The sequence below is a fragment of the Rattus norvegicus genome, chromosome 5, assembly GCF_036323735.1.
Source record: "Rattus norvegicus strain BN/NHsdMcwi chromosome 5, GRCr8, whole genome shotgun sequence".
NCBI lineage: Eukaryota > Metazoa > Chordata > Mammalia > Rodentia > Muridae > Rattus > Rattus norvegicus.
In genome coordinates this window covers 51,213,041-51,230,641 of record NC_086023.1, presented here as the reverse complement: position 1 = coordinate 51,230,641, position 17,601 = coordinate 51,213,041, and the positions used below count along the sequence as shown (strand labels likewise).

The following is a 17,601-nucleotide window of genomic DNA, read 5'->3' as shown; positions in this document are numbered from 1 at the left end:
TCTCAAAAAGCAAGGTGAAGCCAGGGAGATGACTCAGTGGATAAAGTGCTTACTGCAAAAACATGGGGACCTGGGCTCAGATCCTCAGAACCTAAGACAGCTCTGACAGGGTAAGTCTGACACCTGAGTTTGATCCTTGGAAGCCAGACTTGAGAACTGCCTGGCCCGTATAGCTGAAATGACAAAGTCCAAGTTCATTAACAGACTTATTAAAAAAATAGTGTTGTGTAAAGCATGGCAGGAGGACGCCCGACATTGGCCATGGACTCCACACGCAGAGGAGGGCAGAGCAACTCACAACACCCACCCTCACACAAATAAAAACGCAGGCGACCGTTTCTGAGGAATGATGCCTGAGGTGGAACCCTGGTCTTAAAAGGCCTGTGCACACTTGCACGCACATGTGTGTACACACCTGCACACAGACACAGACCACACCCAAAGTGAAGGCTTATGTTGAATTTAGTCTCCTGGAACCTGGGGTCTTTCATATGAGAATCACATGCGAGTCACCACATTTTGGAGAGTAATTCATGCTTCCTGTAGCTGTGATAAATGCTGTATGGCCAAAAGCGACCTGGGAAGGAAAGTTTCTCTCATCCTTCTCTTCCAGATAATAGACAATCACCGGGGAAAGTCAGAGCAGGAACTTGGGTAGGGCAGGGACTCAAACACTGCAGGATTTTAAAGGCGAGAAACCTTTGTGCCTTACCTAGTATCAGTGACAGAAATACAAATGAAGCCCGGACTTCTACACGTGAAGTCTGCCCACTCCCTTCTCTGCCCCTCCCTCCCCCCACACCTCCCAAGGCCCTGGAAGATATACCATTTCAAATACCCACACCCAGGTTTCTCAGCCGCATGCTAGTGCAGTGTCACACATGATTAGCTGGAACCCATAGGACCAGGTCACCATGCAGGCAGCCAGGAGGAGGAGTTACGGGAAGAGGGCCCACCATTCCAGCATACAGATCAGGAGAGCCCAGGAGAGTTGTGTGTTTCACATGCATACCCTTGTTCCCAGAGTCTGGACCAGAAAGAGCTGAAACTCTGATCAGGGGAATGAATGAAGCAGCAATCAGACAAGTTTCTGGGTACCAAGAAAGGAACCCCTGTGTCTACTAGAAAACCTTCAGGAGGGTATCTGTTTCTTTATTACTGGAAGGCTTGGCAGCCTTCTGGAGATGTCAAAACTTTGTCTTATATTTTTAGTTGTGAGCCTAACCTTTAATGGCTAAGCCATCTCTCCAGGCTGGCTCACAACCATCTATAAAGAGGTCTGATGCCCTCTTCTGGTGTGTCTGAAGGCAGCTACAGTGTACTTAAATATAATAAATAAATAAATCTTAAAAAAAAAAAACAACTTTGCCTTAGTTTCCGTGTTGGTTAGGGTTTGTTTGTTTGGTGAGTTTTGTTTTTTTGTTTGTTTGTTTTTGTTTTTGATTTTAACACAAGCGACAGTCATCTGGAAAGAGGCAACCTGTTGACCTGTAGGCAAGGCTGTGGGGTACTTTCTTGATTGATAATTGTTGCAGGAGAGAGAACCCAGGTCGTCGTGGAGGGTGCTGTCCCTGGGCAGGTGCTCCAGAGCAGGCTGAGCAAGCCATAGTGAAGAAGCCAATAAACGGCGTTCCTGCATGGCCTCTTCCTTTGTTCATGCCTTAATTCTGTCCTGACTGGCTTCAGTGATTGATTGCGACCTGCGCGATGAAATAAAGCGCTTATTTCCCCAGTCGCTCGCTCTTGGTCATGGTGTTTATCGCAGCAACAGAGACCTAACTAGGACAGCTCCCATCGTAACGGAATTGGCGGTGAGCTTCAAACTAATGTGCCACACGGGTTAAAATCCCATTTTGTTTCAGTTAGCTGTGGAACCGTAGACGGAGTGGAACCCAGGAAAGCAGCCAGGACCTGGGTGTAGCCACCAGGGTCTTTGTTCCCGGGCACCCGCTTACCTCCAGCACGGTCATGTGAGAAATAGGATTTCCAGCATCCGGGGCTTTCCAGAAAAGGGCGCGCCTCGCCCCAGGTTCGTGGTGTTTAAACAGTTGGTGGATCCACGTTTGAAGATGATGTAGCCACAGCCTCTGTGGTTTTGTGAGACAGCAAAAAATAGTTTAATGGTTCAATTAGCTCCTCGAGGAGAGACGCGGTGCTTGAGATCTGCCAAGTAAGCAGCGTGTAGCCTCTGTGGGAGAAAAGGGGTCAGCGACTTCTGTTGAAGATGCTGCTTCCTGCACAGCCAGATGTAGTCTGCATTTCCTTATTGCTTTTTCCCAATAGCTGTGCTCAGGGGGGATAAACTTTACTTAACCTAATTAATTTTAATCACAGCTTTCAAATCTCATACTGTGAAAAGAATTACAAATTGGAATACATTAATAGAAGCCATAGTTTATGCTGCAAGCTAATCATGAAATGTGCATTTACATTTTCTGCATGAGTTTGCAATTATCATTAAAATAAAAAAATCTGTTATGTCCTTTTAAATTACCAAAATGCGAACAGCAGATTGAGCAGGCTCAGTGTGTGTGTGTGTGTGTGTGTGTGTGTGTGTGTGTGCGCGCGCGCGCGCACGCGCGCGTGCTAAACTGCTAGAAGAATGTCTAAATTTCCAAGAAAGAGATGACTACCTCCATTTGAGTTACCGTGAGACGGGATTGGCAGCGCTCTAGGACGTTTTTGTTTTTTTAAATAACCTTTAAAAGCAATGACGCTGCAGAAGCCTCACCTGCCTTAACAAGCAGTCCTCCGAGTTCCGTCCAGAGATAACATATTCACATATCTTCATTCTTCCCTCCCCTCGCCGTAACACCACACACATGTATCTTCACTTTGGGGTTCTCTGAAGATTTCCACATTGTCAATATAATATAACTGGTTCCTCAAAGGATTAGAGATAGTTTAAATAAAACACAGGAAGCATACTCATAACATTCTAATAAAAATTAGTTTGGGGCTGGGTGGTGGTGGTGGTGGTGGAGGTGGAGGTGGAGGTGGTGGTGGTGGTGGTGGTGATGCATGTCTTGAATCCCAGCACTTGGGAGGAAGAGATAGGCAGATCTTGGTGAATTTGAAGCCAGCCTGGTCTACATAGCTAGTCACAAGACAGCCAGGGCTATACAGAGAAAACCTGTCTTGGAAAATAAAACAAAGCAAAAAAGTTGTTGGGCTGGAAATACAGCCTAGCTGGTAGGAGTTTATGTAACATGCACAAAGGGTTCAGTCTCCTGCACCACTTAAAACTGGTTGTGATGGGGCTGGAGAGATGGCTCAGTGGTTAAGAGCTCCGACTGCTCTTTCTGAGGTCCTGAGTTCAATTCCCAGCAACCGCATGGTGGCTCACAACCATCTGTAATGGTACCTAAAACCTTCTTCTGGTGTGTCTGAAGACAGCTACAGTATATTCACTCTACAGTGTACTCACATATGTAAAATAAATAAAAAAATCTTTAAAAAAAAATACTGGTTGTGATGGCACACCTGTGATCCCAGAACTGGGGAGGTGAGGGCAGAAGGTTCGGGGGTTCAAGGTCATCCATGTATACACACACACACACACACACACATACACACACTTATACATATATACACACATACATATATATACATTGTGATACACATATACATATATACATATGCATACACATATACATATATATATCGTGAGTTGAAGGCCAGCCTGGGTCCTTGGATTATAGCACGGGTGTGACTGTCCCCACCACACACACAGGAGACCTAGAGAGTGGCCACAGAGCTTGGGTCTAGTGAGGAAATAGAACAGCTGGGTCAGGTGGGCTGCGTGTACTCTGACGGAGTGTCATAAACTACTACTTCAACTAGGAAACTCAGCCCCTTGATTTCTGAACAGCGCAGAGAGAGGGGCTCACTCCTCTCAGTAGGAGGTTTCCGGAGGGGAGCAGAGGGAGAAAGCTGCAGTTGCTGGCTTTTGCACACATTGACCACTCATAAACATTTGCACTTGCACACACTGTCAACATTTGCACTCAGACAAGAGGAAGGCTTGGCCAGTTTCCCATGGGTCCGAGGCCTTGATCATGGGTGCCATGTCAGACAGTTCATTCCCTCAGGGCTTCCTCAGTGCTCATAGAGAGAATGACCTTAAATAGTAGGATTTGCACCTACAGTCTTAGGTTTCGACCTGGATGAGTTTTGGTGTTTGTTTGTTTGCTTTTTGTCAACTTGACTCAAGCAGGGATCATCTGAGAAGAGGAACTTGGGCGGAGAAAATGTCTCCTCCGTTAGATTGCCTGTAGGTGCGTCTGTGGAGCATTTTCTTGATTGGTGATTGATATGGGAGGGCCCAGACCACCATGGGCGATGCTACTCCTGGACTGGTGGTCCTGAGTTAGATAAGAGAGCAGGCTGAGCAAACCATGGAGAACAAGCCAGTAAGCAGCATTTCTCCATGGCTTCATCTTTAGTTCCTGCCTCCCTCAACCCCGACGTCCTTCAATGACGAACAGTGCTGTGGAAGTGTAGGAAAAATGAACCCTTTCTTTCCCAAGTTACTCTTGGTGGTGGTGTTTTATCACATATTACACATATATAATATACATATATATTCAACATATGTATATTCTGAATGCTTAACCTGGATGCTGGAGAGATCTAGGCCTGTTTCTGAGCACTAGCTCATTCCGGTTTCTACTTCCTGTCTCTCCATTCTTCCAATCAGGAATCAGCAATCCTCCGATCCTCTGTGCAGGCCCCTGAGGGTCCGCCTAGACTCCATAGATGAACGTAGGAGGAGATAGCGAGTGAGGGGGTAGGACCTGGCTCCTCAGTGTGGTCATCAGCGCAGATACCACTGTAGAACTTGTTAGGAATACAGACAGTTGAGCGCAGACTCCGTGTGCATCTCTACAAGTCCACAGGTGAGCCCTGTGCTCGTGGGAACCTGGAAAGCATGCGGGGGGGGGGGGGGGGCGCTCCAAAATGCTAGAGGTTCCCAGCCATTGCCTGGAGTTTTAGAAGACCTGGCTTTCCCCTGTGAGTGCCCACATGCTATGCTGTTTTTCCCTGGCCCCAGGCTTAGCCGGTCTCTTCTGAGAGCTGTCCTTGCCACTCTCCTTAAATGTCACGAATCTACGGAAGCCATCAGCCCAGCCCGAGTCTCCATCTTATTCCCACAAGCTGGAGGGAAAATGGCATTATGACGACATTTCTACTCCAGCACGGTATCATAAAGTTGTGTGTATCGTTTGCACGCTCGGTAACCCTGCAGGCACACCGGGGAAGACGTAGTTAATCGTCTGACACCCGATGTCAGGCACATCATGGATACCCTAAAAATGCTTATTTCGTAAGACAAAGCAAGCTAAGCCTGGTGCGAGGGGCTTCCCTTTGTCCGTTGAAGTTTAATTACGATGAAATAAAATTACTGCCGAGTCAGAGCATTTGGGGAATCTCTGTGAAACCTTACAACCAAAGTGGAAAAGGCGGATCAAAGGGAAATTAGATGGCAATTAGAGAGAGAGAGAGAGAGAGAGAGAGAGAGAGAGAGAGAGAGAGAACTGGCATTTTAATTAGAGAATATTATTCTCATAGAAATGAGGAACTCCCAGGGAAATACTTGAGACCTTAGAGCGTCCCCCTCATGTTTCCTCTCCAGCTAACACAGGACCTGCTGAGAAGCCTTGGTCAACTGCAGCCAAGAAGAGCACTTAGCACTGTGCTTGCTAACGCTCACTTTTCTCCCTCCCGGCCCAGCAGGGTTGAAAGCTCACATCTTGGTCAGCATTTGCTGCTGAGAGGTTAGAGGCGCTGAAAATAAGCTTGCCCGTCTCCGTGCGTGTGAACCTTCACATGGGAAAAGTAATGTTTATCTCGCTTAACAACAATGTTAGTAAAACTGAAAATTTATGACCAGAATTATGCCACAGCAAACAGATACCTTACACCAAAAATTAGGAATTGTCTCGGTTTAGGATTTTTTGGTTGTTTGGCTGCTGGGACCAGAGGTATAGCCAGCACTCATGGTCAAAACCTAGGCATTTCCAAACTTTTTAAAAAGTATTTATTTTACGTGTATATTTTGCCTGCGTGTTTGTCTGTGTGCCGTGTGTGCCTGGCGTCCCCCAAAGGTCAAAGAGTGCATTGGATCCCTTGAATTGGAGTTAGGGGTGATTGTGTTAGGAACTAAACCCCGATCCTCTCTGTAAGAGATATAAGTGATCCTTTCTGCCAAATCTGCTTTCTGGCCCTGAGATGTAGGTTCTAAAAATAGAATACACTTCACTTTATGGGATTCTCACTCTACTGTAATTTTTCTCATTTCGCTGGGGATTGATGAAAACCAGTTTGGTTCTGTGCTTGGGAACATCTCATTTTAATGACCCTTAATCCACTGGATAGATGCACTAAAGAGCTAAACTAGCTCCCCCCCCCCCCCTTCTCTCCTCTTTCTTTTTCTGAGACAAGCTCTTGGCTGGCCTTGAAATCACAGAGATCCACCTCCCTCTGTTTCCCTCTGTTGCTGGGCTTAAAGATGTGCACCGCCATGCCTGGCTTACTTAACTCGGCCTGTGTATTCTGTTAAAACCTCAAAGCTTGGCTTGTAGAAAAGAGAGTTAACCTGTCTCTGGTGGCCTTTGCAGTGTGTTCTTGGCCTCTCCTTTACAGCATACGCTATGGGGTAGGACTTGCTGGGAATCAGTCTTGCAGCCTTGCCAGGCCAAGTCCCAAATACCAATCAAAATAAAAAATCTGACCTGAGAAATCGGGAGAGAGATAGAGTGAAAGTGGAAAATAGGAAGAGGAGGGAGAGAGAGGGTGGCTTGTGTGTCGGGGAGAAATAGAGGAAGAAAAGGATGTAGGGATGAGAGAAATGGGGGATACAGAGAGAAAGAGAGAAGCTTTAGCCGCTCAGTCACTCTAGTCTGAGTCTTCCAGAATTATCTCACGGGTTCTGACCTGAGCCCACTCTCCCTTTATACTCAGATCAGGCTTGAGCCACAGGCTCTAACTCTCACACGTACATGGTTACAGAGGCTTGTGAGTTGTACCAGGCTCTGCGGCCACTGGAAGTCCATTGTAGTAAAAGCAAGGGGGCAAACGAGAAGCCAAACCCAATGGCTGTGGATTAATCTGTGCTGATTGTACATCTTTATTGTGTTAAAATGTAAGGTTTGGCCAAGTGTGGTTGTGCACACCATTAAGCCCAGCACCGCGGAGACAGAGACAGCTGGATCTCTGTGATTTCGAGGCCAACCTGGCCAATATGGTGAGATACATAAAGTTTACCTCTTCAACAACTAGCTAGAGATTAAGGAAGTCCACACTGCTGTGCAGCCATCTCTAGAATCCTTTCCCTCTCCAAGCTGCATCATGGAACCCATCAAATCCAGTTCCTTGCTATGTGTGGTGGTTTGGATATGCTTGGTCCCTGGGAAGTGGCACTGTTAGGAGATGTGGCCTGGTTGGAATAGGTGTGGCCTTGTTGGAGGAAGCGTGTCACTGTGTAGGTGGGCTCGGAGGTCTCCTCGTGCTCGAGCTCCACCCAGTGCAGAAGAGACCTTCCTCCGGCTGCCTTCAGGTCAAGACGTAGAACTCTCAAGTTCCTTCTGCAGCACCACGTCTGCCTGGATGCTGCCAATGCTTCCTGCCATGATGATAATGGACTGAACCTGTGAAACTGTAAGCCAGCCCCAGTTAAATGTTTGCTTTTGTAAGAGTTGCCTTGGTCATGGTGTCTGTTCACAGCAATAAACCCTAACTAAGACACAGAGCCCTTCTCCAGCCTCTGATCTTCATAGGTCCCTCCTCTGAGGGGAGTCACGCCATTCTCTCGTGACTCGAATGTCTTACTTAGACTTCTCGGTGCTTTACAGGTTTACCGACTACAGCATGGGCCAGAGCACCCTTCTTCTTAAAGGCTGGATAATATGTCATGATGTGTACCGACCATCTACTTTCATCCAGTGGGCTGACACCTTCCGGTCGCAGGAATGTGGGTATACAAGTTGTTATTTGAGCCTGCTTCCGTTCTCTTGTCTCTAGATCCAGAAGTGGAATTCTGAATTGTACAATTATTGTCTTAAATTCTTTGCAGCAACTCTGGCTGTAGTTAAGGAACGTAGTAGCTATTTGTAGGAATTTTATCGAACTTTCTTGTTTGATTTGCAGTTTCCCTCTTCTTGTTTCTTGCCGCCCCCACCCCCCCTTTCTTTTCCCACGGGATCTCTTGTAGCCTGGGATAGCTTTGAACTCCTATGAGTCAGAGGACGGGTCTGAACTCATCTTCCTGCCTCTATTTCAAGGTGCTGGGATTAAAGAGATGGACCGCCACACCCAGTAAGATCTGTTTGTTTGTTTGACCATCCAGGTAGAAATAAAGAAGAGGCCATCTGTGAACTCACTGAATGAGTGCCGTGCTCCAAGACCAGGAAATGAGGTTCTTCTTTGCCTTTTAGGTCAGTGTACTAGACGGTCTCACATGTCACTAATTAAATTAAAAAGAAAATCAATGAAGTGGCATTTTTCTCAAGTACGGCAAAATAGCTACCTTGACATTTTATAACCAGACAGCCCCAAGTGGCCTCCGGCTGAGGTGAGCACGGATTTCTCTGGTAAGGTTTGAATGTCAGTGAGAAAAACGTCATTGCTCCCAGAGCCTGGCCTCCTTTGCCTGCATCACCCTCTGCCCTTCTGGAAAGAACTTAGACTAAGGGAGGGGCTGTCTCCCATTAAAAGCCTGTTTCCATGGCAACTGGCCTTCATCTTCAGTGTAAACCAGGAAATTCTATTAAAGGATCAGCCAGGCAGTCGGCTGCTTCTGAAATGGGGTTTGATATCAGCTCTTGGCTTCACTCACCCGTGCTGCCCAGTGAGCTTTTGGACTTGGCAACCTTGCTTTTGTCCAGTGTGAGGAATTACATAAAACCACGTGAAGCTGAGTTTCAGGCCGGGTCCTGTGGTGTGCCTTCAGTATGACCGTAGTGATCAAAACTGGCTTGCTGGAGAGGAACTGGAGTCAGCTGGAGAGGAGGACGCCATTGGACGCCATTTCATCTTGGCTATGAAAACAACCGTATCCAAACATGAGCAAAGAAAGCAAATAACGGAATTGCATCACACTGAGGATTTACGTGTTTCTAGAAGCATCTTTTACAGCTTCCCCACTATTGAACACTGGGCAGGAGGTTTGGGCAGCTTAGATGGACCAATAACACCAAACCCAGACACTATTCTTCATGACAAGGAGCACTTGCTGACAGGAGGAGCCTTGTATAGCTGTCCCCTCAGAGGCTCTGCCAGAGCCTGTCAAATACAGATGCAGATGCTCTCAGCTAACCATCAGACTGAGCCCAATGGAAGAGATAGGGGAAAGACTGAAGGAGCTGAAGGGGTTTGTAACACAAAAATATCAACCAACCAGATCGCCCCCCCCCCCCCCAGAGCTCCCAGGGACTAAACCGCCAACCAAAGAGTACACATAGAGTAATCCATATGTAGCCGCATATGTAGCAGAGGACAGCCCTATGTGGCATCAGTGGGAGGGGAGGCCCTTGGTCCTGTGGAGGCTTGATGCCCCAGTGTAGGGGAATGCCAGGGCAGAGAGGCAGGAGTGCGTGGGTGGGCCGGTAGGTGGGAGAGCATTCTCTTAGAGATAAAGGGAGAAAGATTTGGATGGGGGACTTGCAGAGGGGAGACAAGGAAGTAGGACAACATTTGAAATGTAAATAAACATAACCAATTAAAAAAAAACAGCCAATAACTGCATTATATCTCTCAGCAGGATGGTACTGAGGGAGTAAGACAGTAATATGTGCTAGCAGATGGGCGATGTGAAAACATTGTGCTAAGTGAAAGTGAGAGGCCAAACCTACTTCATCTTGGAACTGGACTCCATCTTAAAAGAAAAAAAAAAAAAAAGGCCTGAGGAATTGGCCGGAAGCTGTGCCCACACTGCACCGATGTACCAGGAAGGACTCCGCGTCTTGTCCTTGACCAGAGTTCCTCCTACATACTTCTTAGCAACAGTTAATCGGAGATTAGTCTGATCATTTCAGATGTACTTTCAGACCATTCTCGATTGTGTACCGCCTTGCTTCATGTACCAAGTACCCTGTAGGCTTAAACAGTCATTCAGTTAGATGCCTGACAGACTAGACCCCACCTCACGTATTTCCGTTTCCTACAAAACCTTGTTCTGATGACAGGTCGGGGCTGCCTCTCTGAATACTGTCCTGGGGGCTGGCAGTGAGTGAGCCCGAGCTCGAGTTTGTAATAAAGAGACTGCAATGTCAGAAATGGCTCGTTGTGGTCCTTTGGAGTTCATGAACGTTTCCTGGCACAACAGAAGGAGCTAGACACAAGATTCCTTTAATAAGAAATAGCCTGAGTAGGTAACCTACAGATAACAGAAAAAGTAGTGTGCTCCACAGGCCACAGAGGGGAGATGAGCGAGAGCTTAATTGGGGGAGAATGTTCTGTCGGGATGTAAAATGCTTTGGAATTAAGATAGAGCTAGTGGTTGAAGACAGCTAATTCCTAACTTAGTTATTATGTTAAAAAAGCATAGCAAGGAGGAAGATAAGGGGAGGTAAGGGAAGATTCCTCTGAGAAAGTGGCATTTAAGTTCAGACCTAAAGATCAAGTACAAGTTAGCTGGAAAGGACAGTCATGACCACTGGCAAGAAGGAAGTGATACTCTGTCATTCAGCAGTGTCTCCATTCTACCCCAAAGATCAAAGCTAGTGAATGGTTACAGGATGGAGATCAGCCATACTAGGCAGCCAGGGAGAATTACCATATGTAAATTTGAAATGACCATATGCAAATACAACACAAGATCGCAGAAGGGACCTTGTGCTGCAAGAGTGGTGTTAATTTGAATTGGTGATGGGAGGACTCACATAGAGGATGTTTTGCTATGCAGTGTGTTTTGCACAGTTAACCACTGGAATTTGAAGTGATTGGAGCACCCCATTCAGCTCTCACTACGCTGGGGAGCAGTGTCTATCAGGTTTGATGGGGGCTGTGTGAATGTGGGCCTGTGCTTTTCCGCTGTGCTTGTCATCCTGGCCCAGAGAAGCAGTAATGTGGCTTTTTAGTGCTAGCTTCTGGATGCTTGACTTTCGGTTGCATGAAAGTTCTTAGGCAAGATAGGGTTTTTCAAAAGGACCATGCAACATTTACACTGACATAACTGTGTCTGTGGGAGGCTTTAGCTTGATATAAGAAGCATCAACAAATTCACTGAGTCTACTCCCCTATTCAATGAGTTTTAGCACCAAGACTTTAGAGAGGTGAATGAAGCTACTACAAGCAATGTCAACTTCATAACTGGTGAGGTGTTTTGCTGTTGTTTAGTTTTTGAGATCTCATACAACCCAGGCTAGCCTTGAACGCAGTATGTAGATGAGGATCACACTGAACTTTGGTTTCTCCAGGCTCCTTCCCTCTGAATGCTGGGATTAGAACCAGAATCTACAAGATGCCTGCTTTCTACAAGATGGGGATCAAAACCTAGGGACTAAAAGTCTGTCCATGCACTCTACCAACTGGGTTCCATCCCCACTCCCTAGACATCACCATGGGATCTAAGGCAGCCCTCTGAGGAGGAAATTGAGCTGGGTTTAAGACAACATCAGACTGTGAGGTGACTGTAGCCTACTAGGACCAGAGCAAATCTGCTTCTACCTGTTAATTCTTCTCAGTCAGCTACTACCTTCTTAGACTTCAAAGCAAGCTGCATGTGGGGCTGCTGCTACCAGGCACCCTGGAGCGATTTCATAACCACTGACTTAAGGCAGAATAGCAGGTCTGCAGCAAACCTTTCTGGTTACCAATCGTGAACCCTGAGGCTGTGACATTGTGAATCCATGGCTCTGCCTCATTCCCTTTTCACTCTTTTTCTGAACACATGCTAAGAAGACAGTTATTATTTAGTAAGGAACAACAAAAGGCACCTATGTGCTTGCAAAGCCCGCTCGAGCAGGACATCCTTTAGAGGAAAGATGTCACATTTCAACGGGTGATGTTTCTCACCAACAGGAAAATAAGACAATTTGGAACAAAGCCGATAAAAGAAATCTTTTAAGTAGCACATCTTTCTAGATTCCATTAGGCCTTTAAGATATTAAAATAAGACATCCCTCACCCCCACAAGTAAGCAAAGCCTCGTGTCTGAGCTGTGGCAGCTTCACTTTGATGAGCCCGCCTCTCGCTCACACATGAAGTAAAACACAGCCTGCCTGAATTCTTTGTATTTCGGATCAGCTTCCTCTACACTTGTCACTGTGACAGGTTGCTATTTATAGAGAGTGGCGCACTGCTCAGAGACGCCATGAAGAGCTAAGGATCAATGACAGCAACAATACATTGCAGGCAGCCACGTTGGCTCAGGTGCTGGTTTACTTAGGCAAGGAAAAGAAATATGTGCCTTGCTTTCTAGGCCTCCCCAAAGAGCTTGTGACTTACTGGTCTGAAGTCACAAAGGCAGCACACAGTATGAACTGCAAGCTGACCAGGCCAGTCCTGGAAAAGGTAGACTCATCTGATATCCCATCATAGTGGATATTGTGGAATGAGTGAAGCCGGCTTTGAAACGAATCCAGCCTTCCGTCCTGATCCCAGGCTTTTGACACCAGCCCTTGGCCAGCCTCTCATAATCTACTCGAGTGAGCAGTAAACAAGGCTGAAGGCAAAGCAAGGTAAGCTTGAGGCAGGCTCCCTGTGTGGCCTCTAGGTCTGCTGTTCGCTTATACGCAGAGGTGCATTTGGCTACAAGACTTGCTAGTGTGCGGGTGAGTATTCTGTTGGGGAGTCCATGCACGCATAAGTTTTGTGTCTCAAGGGAAGAAGAAACTAGAATTCGTCTCTCAGAGACTCATCACTGTCCCTCCATTCACTTCCCTCAGAAGACACACAGTTCCTGAAGATTTTTCCGTGAATGCTTCCAATGATCAAATCTTTTCTGGGGATATAGAGAGTTTGTAACTCGTCTTTGCAGAAGCCCCTTGCTCATGTGTGAGTCTACAACAGATTTGCTATTTCCTCCTAAAACTGTAAAATCTACCCAGTCCAGTTTAAGGGGAAACATCAAATCCATCGTAAACTCACACAAGAGCAACCGATGTCCTCGAAGGGGCTACGACAATGCTATGGACTCCACGGCTGTTGAGTGAAAAACCCCAAACCCCCAAACCATTGATTCTTGCTTCACCACAAATATGGTAACTAGAGTACACCTAAATTTAAAAGCCAAACCAGCTAATTTCTAAGAAAACAGAGTAGGGAAGTCTCTGGTTAGGCGATCCTTTTTTTTTTTTTTGGTTGAGCCTAGCATTTAACAGGTGAGCCATTTTTATCTCTACGAAGCATGTGAAAAGCACATACACTTAAAAATGGTCAAATTGGCTCAACCCTTTTCACATCCAGACCTGTGTATTGCCACAGCCCCCGCCCCCGTTGGGTGCTTTGCCCTGGCCCAGGTAAAAGACCATGTCTCAAGTCTCAGGTGTGGGGCACCTCTGCAGAAGTTGGCCCAAGAGGCCCCAGAGGATCTTCCCCTCCTCCAACAGTACAGGCTCTGGCCAGTCCTTTGTGTTGACCAGAGAACCGGAGGATAACCCCGACACATACACCTTGGTGCAAAATATAGAGAAGCCAAACTGGTACTGGGTGATAAAATTCTCCCATGCTGGCTAGCTTTCAAAGTGCTGGAAATTACATATGCTCTCTGCTGGGTAGAAAGGGCATCAGTGGTTTTACTCAGCTGTGGACTCAATGAACCAGAAGAACAAATAAACTGATTGGACAATATGCCATAGGTATCCCACCTATGGTACAGTATAACAACTGGTGTGGGGGTGGGGGTGGGGGTGGGGGTGGGGGTGCAACTGCCGTTTGACTGGACTTGAGAGCTTCATGGGAGGGAGTCCATGCCTGGCATCGTAAGCCTGGCATCAATACTTGGAAGTCCAGACCCAACTGTGGAACTACAAATCTTGTTTAACCAAATTGACACAACATCTACCTACCTTTTAAATACCAAGTTTACACTCACAGACTAAAGCTTCTTCTAGCCGTAATCAAAGAAATGTGAATTAAAAACCACAATCAATGAGGAGTTAGGGATCTGGGAGGAGTTGGAAAGATAGTTGATCAAAATGTATGAAATTCTCAAAAGGCAAACCTAAGCCAAGCCACAATAAGACACAATAATGTGCCCATTTGAATGGCTATGGAGAGAAAGACGGGGCTGGAGACGTGACTCAGTCACTAAGAGCACTGGTGGCTTTATCAGAGGAGCTAGGGTCAATTCCCAGCACGCACATGGTGTCTCACACATGATGCACAGACATACATGTAGGCTGTGTGTTGGCAAGGTGATGGAGCAACCAAGTGGGATTATCATCCTCTGTGAGCTTATGAAATTATACAACTACTTTGGGAAGACTTGTGAATTTTCCGAGCACTTAAAGACATACATGCTTATAAGGTGACTAAAAGTCTACAGAGAAAACACGTCTATGTGAAGACAGGTGTATGTTACAAACATGTGATCTGGTTTAGCAGACTGTTCTTTGGTGACAGGGCCCTGATGGGGAGGTGGCAAAGGATGAGAAAGACAGAGCCCTACAGTTCGCGGAGGAAGCATTGCCATCTCTTGGCATAACTTTCATTTAAATTATGTGTGTACTTCAAGCTTACGTTTCCCTAAAGCTTTTACAAACATTCTTAGTGTTATGTTTCCTTCCTCCGTTTCTAACCTCTCCCCCAGTTTTCCCGTCTCTTCCTTCATAGCACCTGTCCCATCATCCCCCTTGTGAACTCCTTCCTCCACATGGCTCCTGAGGTTACTTTGGTTTTATACTCACTTTGGAGGTCTGGAGCTCGGATCCACAAATAAGAGAGAACATGGTGCCTTACCCAGTTCCATTCATTCATTTACCTGTGAACCTCACTGTTAGAGCTGAACAGTATTACATTGTGTGTATATGCATTTCATTATGCAGGCATCAGCTGAGTACCACTTAGGCTGCTCCCATTTCCTAGCTTTGTGGCTAGAGCGACAACGGAGCCAGCTGAGTAACCACCTCTGTGCAAGAAACTGCAACCTTTGGGTATATGCCAAGGAGTGGTACATACCCCCCAAGTCTTCTACCGATCCACTGGCTTGAGGCAAGGCCTTACTATATGGTTTAAGATGCCTCCCACAGAGCTGGTCCCGCCTTAGTTTCCTGAGAGCTCAGCCCATCAGCATGTGTCCACACTTAGCACTGATTATTATGATGATTTTCTGTTGCTGTGACAAAATGACAAAAGCAACTTAGGGAAGGAAGCATTTATTTTGATTTCACAGCTCCAGGTGGCAGTTCATCATGGCAGGGGATGCACAGTGGCTGGAGTTGGAGGCAACTGGTTACACTGAACCCATCCCAAAAGGCAGAGCTCTGCACTCTGGTCAGTTCTAATTCACCTTTAGTCCTGCTGCAGCACGCCCACAGGAGCCCCCCTTCTCATTTGGACCACCATCCACCAGGGATTCTGTCTCGGTGCAGAACTAGGCTCCCCTTAGTACTATTACTCCCTTTGGCTTTTCCTTAAAGCCCATCTCAACTCCTTTGTGACACCTGCCTGCCCACAGACACTTCTACCAGGAATCACAACTGGCCCAGACCCAGAGCGGGCAGTACCAACCAAAGAACCCTTGACCAAGGACAAGACCAGATAATTATACCAAGGAACATTTCAAATGTCACATGCCTAGATCCCAACGCAAAATCATGAAAAACATTCACTACATGGTGTCTTTTGCTCCACAGAAACTTTAGCTTCATCCGGTCCCATTTATTGTTGGTTTTAGCACCAGGGCTATGTGTCCTCTTCCTTTCCGGAAATTCCTTTCTGGTGCCAGTAAGTTCAGACCCATTCCCTATTTTCTATCAGATTCAGGGTATATGGTCTTATTTTAAGGCCCTTAATCCATCTGGAATTGAATTTTGGGCAGGGTGATAGCTATGGATCATTTGCAATGCTCTACATGCAGCCACCCCATCCAGCATGACCAGACATTAAAGTTGCTGTCAGTTCTGCAGCGTGTTCTCCCCCGCCCAATATACAGATTCGCATTACAACATGAAATCAGTTCACTTACTATTCAAGACTGTTCAGCTATGCTGAGATTTTTGTGTTTCCATATGAAGTCGAAGATTCTTTTTCAATCCCTATGAAGAACTGAAAGCATATTCATATAATTTTAAAAATTAACATATTCTTTCAATTCCTTTGCTTCCCAGAAGATAAATACTTAGCATTTACTCAGTAATTTCTGGTGCTCTGAAAGCAACAGTGTGGCTGCTTTCTGGCATGTGGAGGTTACCACTAGTCGCTGAACTGGGACAAGAATGACGTTCCTCACTTGGAAATTTAAAACCACCAGGAAACATTTACTCATTTCTCAGAAAAGCTTCCTGGAAAGTGACCTTTGGTATCTTAGAAGGTCAGATTATCATGTGGAAGCTCCTGATTTCAAAGGCTACCAGAAACAACGGATGTGAGGGCCAGGTCCTGGCAGGGCTGCATGGCTGGATCATGGCAGAAGCAGCAGAGGCTGGGGCCCGCCCTCCATGGCATAAGAAAGGAATCTGTACTTTTGTGTGCCACTGTCATGAATCACAGGTGGCACTTGTGTGACATGTAAGTCAAACCCCAGAGACATGTAAGTGCACAGCCAGAGCAAGTTCTAAACGTTGCTTTGGGATGTAGTAACAGTCTTTCCTAGGCAATGAGATGTTTTTACTACATTTTTTGTATGAGTGTTTTTGTCTGTGTGTGTGTGTGTGTGTGTGTGTGTGTGTGTGTGTGTGTGTGTGTGTGTGCATGCACCACGCATATGCTTGGTGCCCATGGACTTCAGAAGAGGGTGTCATATCCTCTTGGAACTAAAATTATGGAGTTGTCAGCCACCATGTGGGTGTTGGGAATTGAACCTGGGTTCTCTGTAAAAGCAACAAGTGCTCTTAACTGCTGAGCCTTCTCTAGCCCTCTCTTGTAGGAATTTTTTAGCAGGAGATACCTATAATTCAACAAAGCACTCTTAAAAGTTATACCAACCAACAGTGTATACTAAAAGTGTGACACAGACCTACCAACATGCTGCTTCCCATGACTGTATACTTACAGATACATGCTTCATACAGATGTAGGAGAACTGTGCAAAGGACTGAGATTCTGTATAAAAACATAATAAATGATCTAAAGTGTCTCCAGACTATGGTCCCGTATGGTGAAATGGGACACACCGAACATATTCCCATTTCCTGAAATTAAAGTTTCTTTCAAAATCTAACACTGTTTCTTTCAAATATTACCAGAAATTAATCAGAAAACCCTCTCGAAGGAATTTAAAAAAAAAAAAAGCCATTTATGTCAAGGGTGAAAGCTTAAAGGAGGAAATCCACAGGGCAGGACTGAGGACTACAGACACTGTAAGTTCTCTCTACGCTAGCAGAGGGCAGGGGTAGCCTACAGATGTGGTCTTAAGGGGACCCCATGGGGCATGGGGGAATTATGTGGTAGACATATTCAGGACGCTGACGGCTCGAGTGGTTTCATAGTAAACTGTAC

The 17,601-nt window shown here is 46.2% G+C and overlaps 1 long non-coding RNA gene across 2 annotated transcripts; it reads right to left on the bottom strand.

Moving 5' to 3' along the window:
• Window positions 1-821: 821 nt before the first annotated feature.
• Window positions 822-5,157, bottom strand: LOC120103146 (uncharacterized). 2 transcript variants are annotated; one of them, XR_005505251.2, is made up of 3 exons: window positions 2,732-5,157; window positions 1,956-2,188; window positions 822-1,700 (listed from the first exon to the last, which is right to left on the bottom strand). It is a non-coding gene; the product is annotated as an uncharacterized LOC120103146 (long non-coding RNA). The 2 variants fall into 2 exon arrangements; XR_005505252.2 differs by having other exon boundaries at window positions 1,956-2,087.
• Window positions 5,158-17,601: the final 12,444 nt, after the last annotated feature.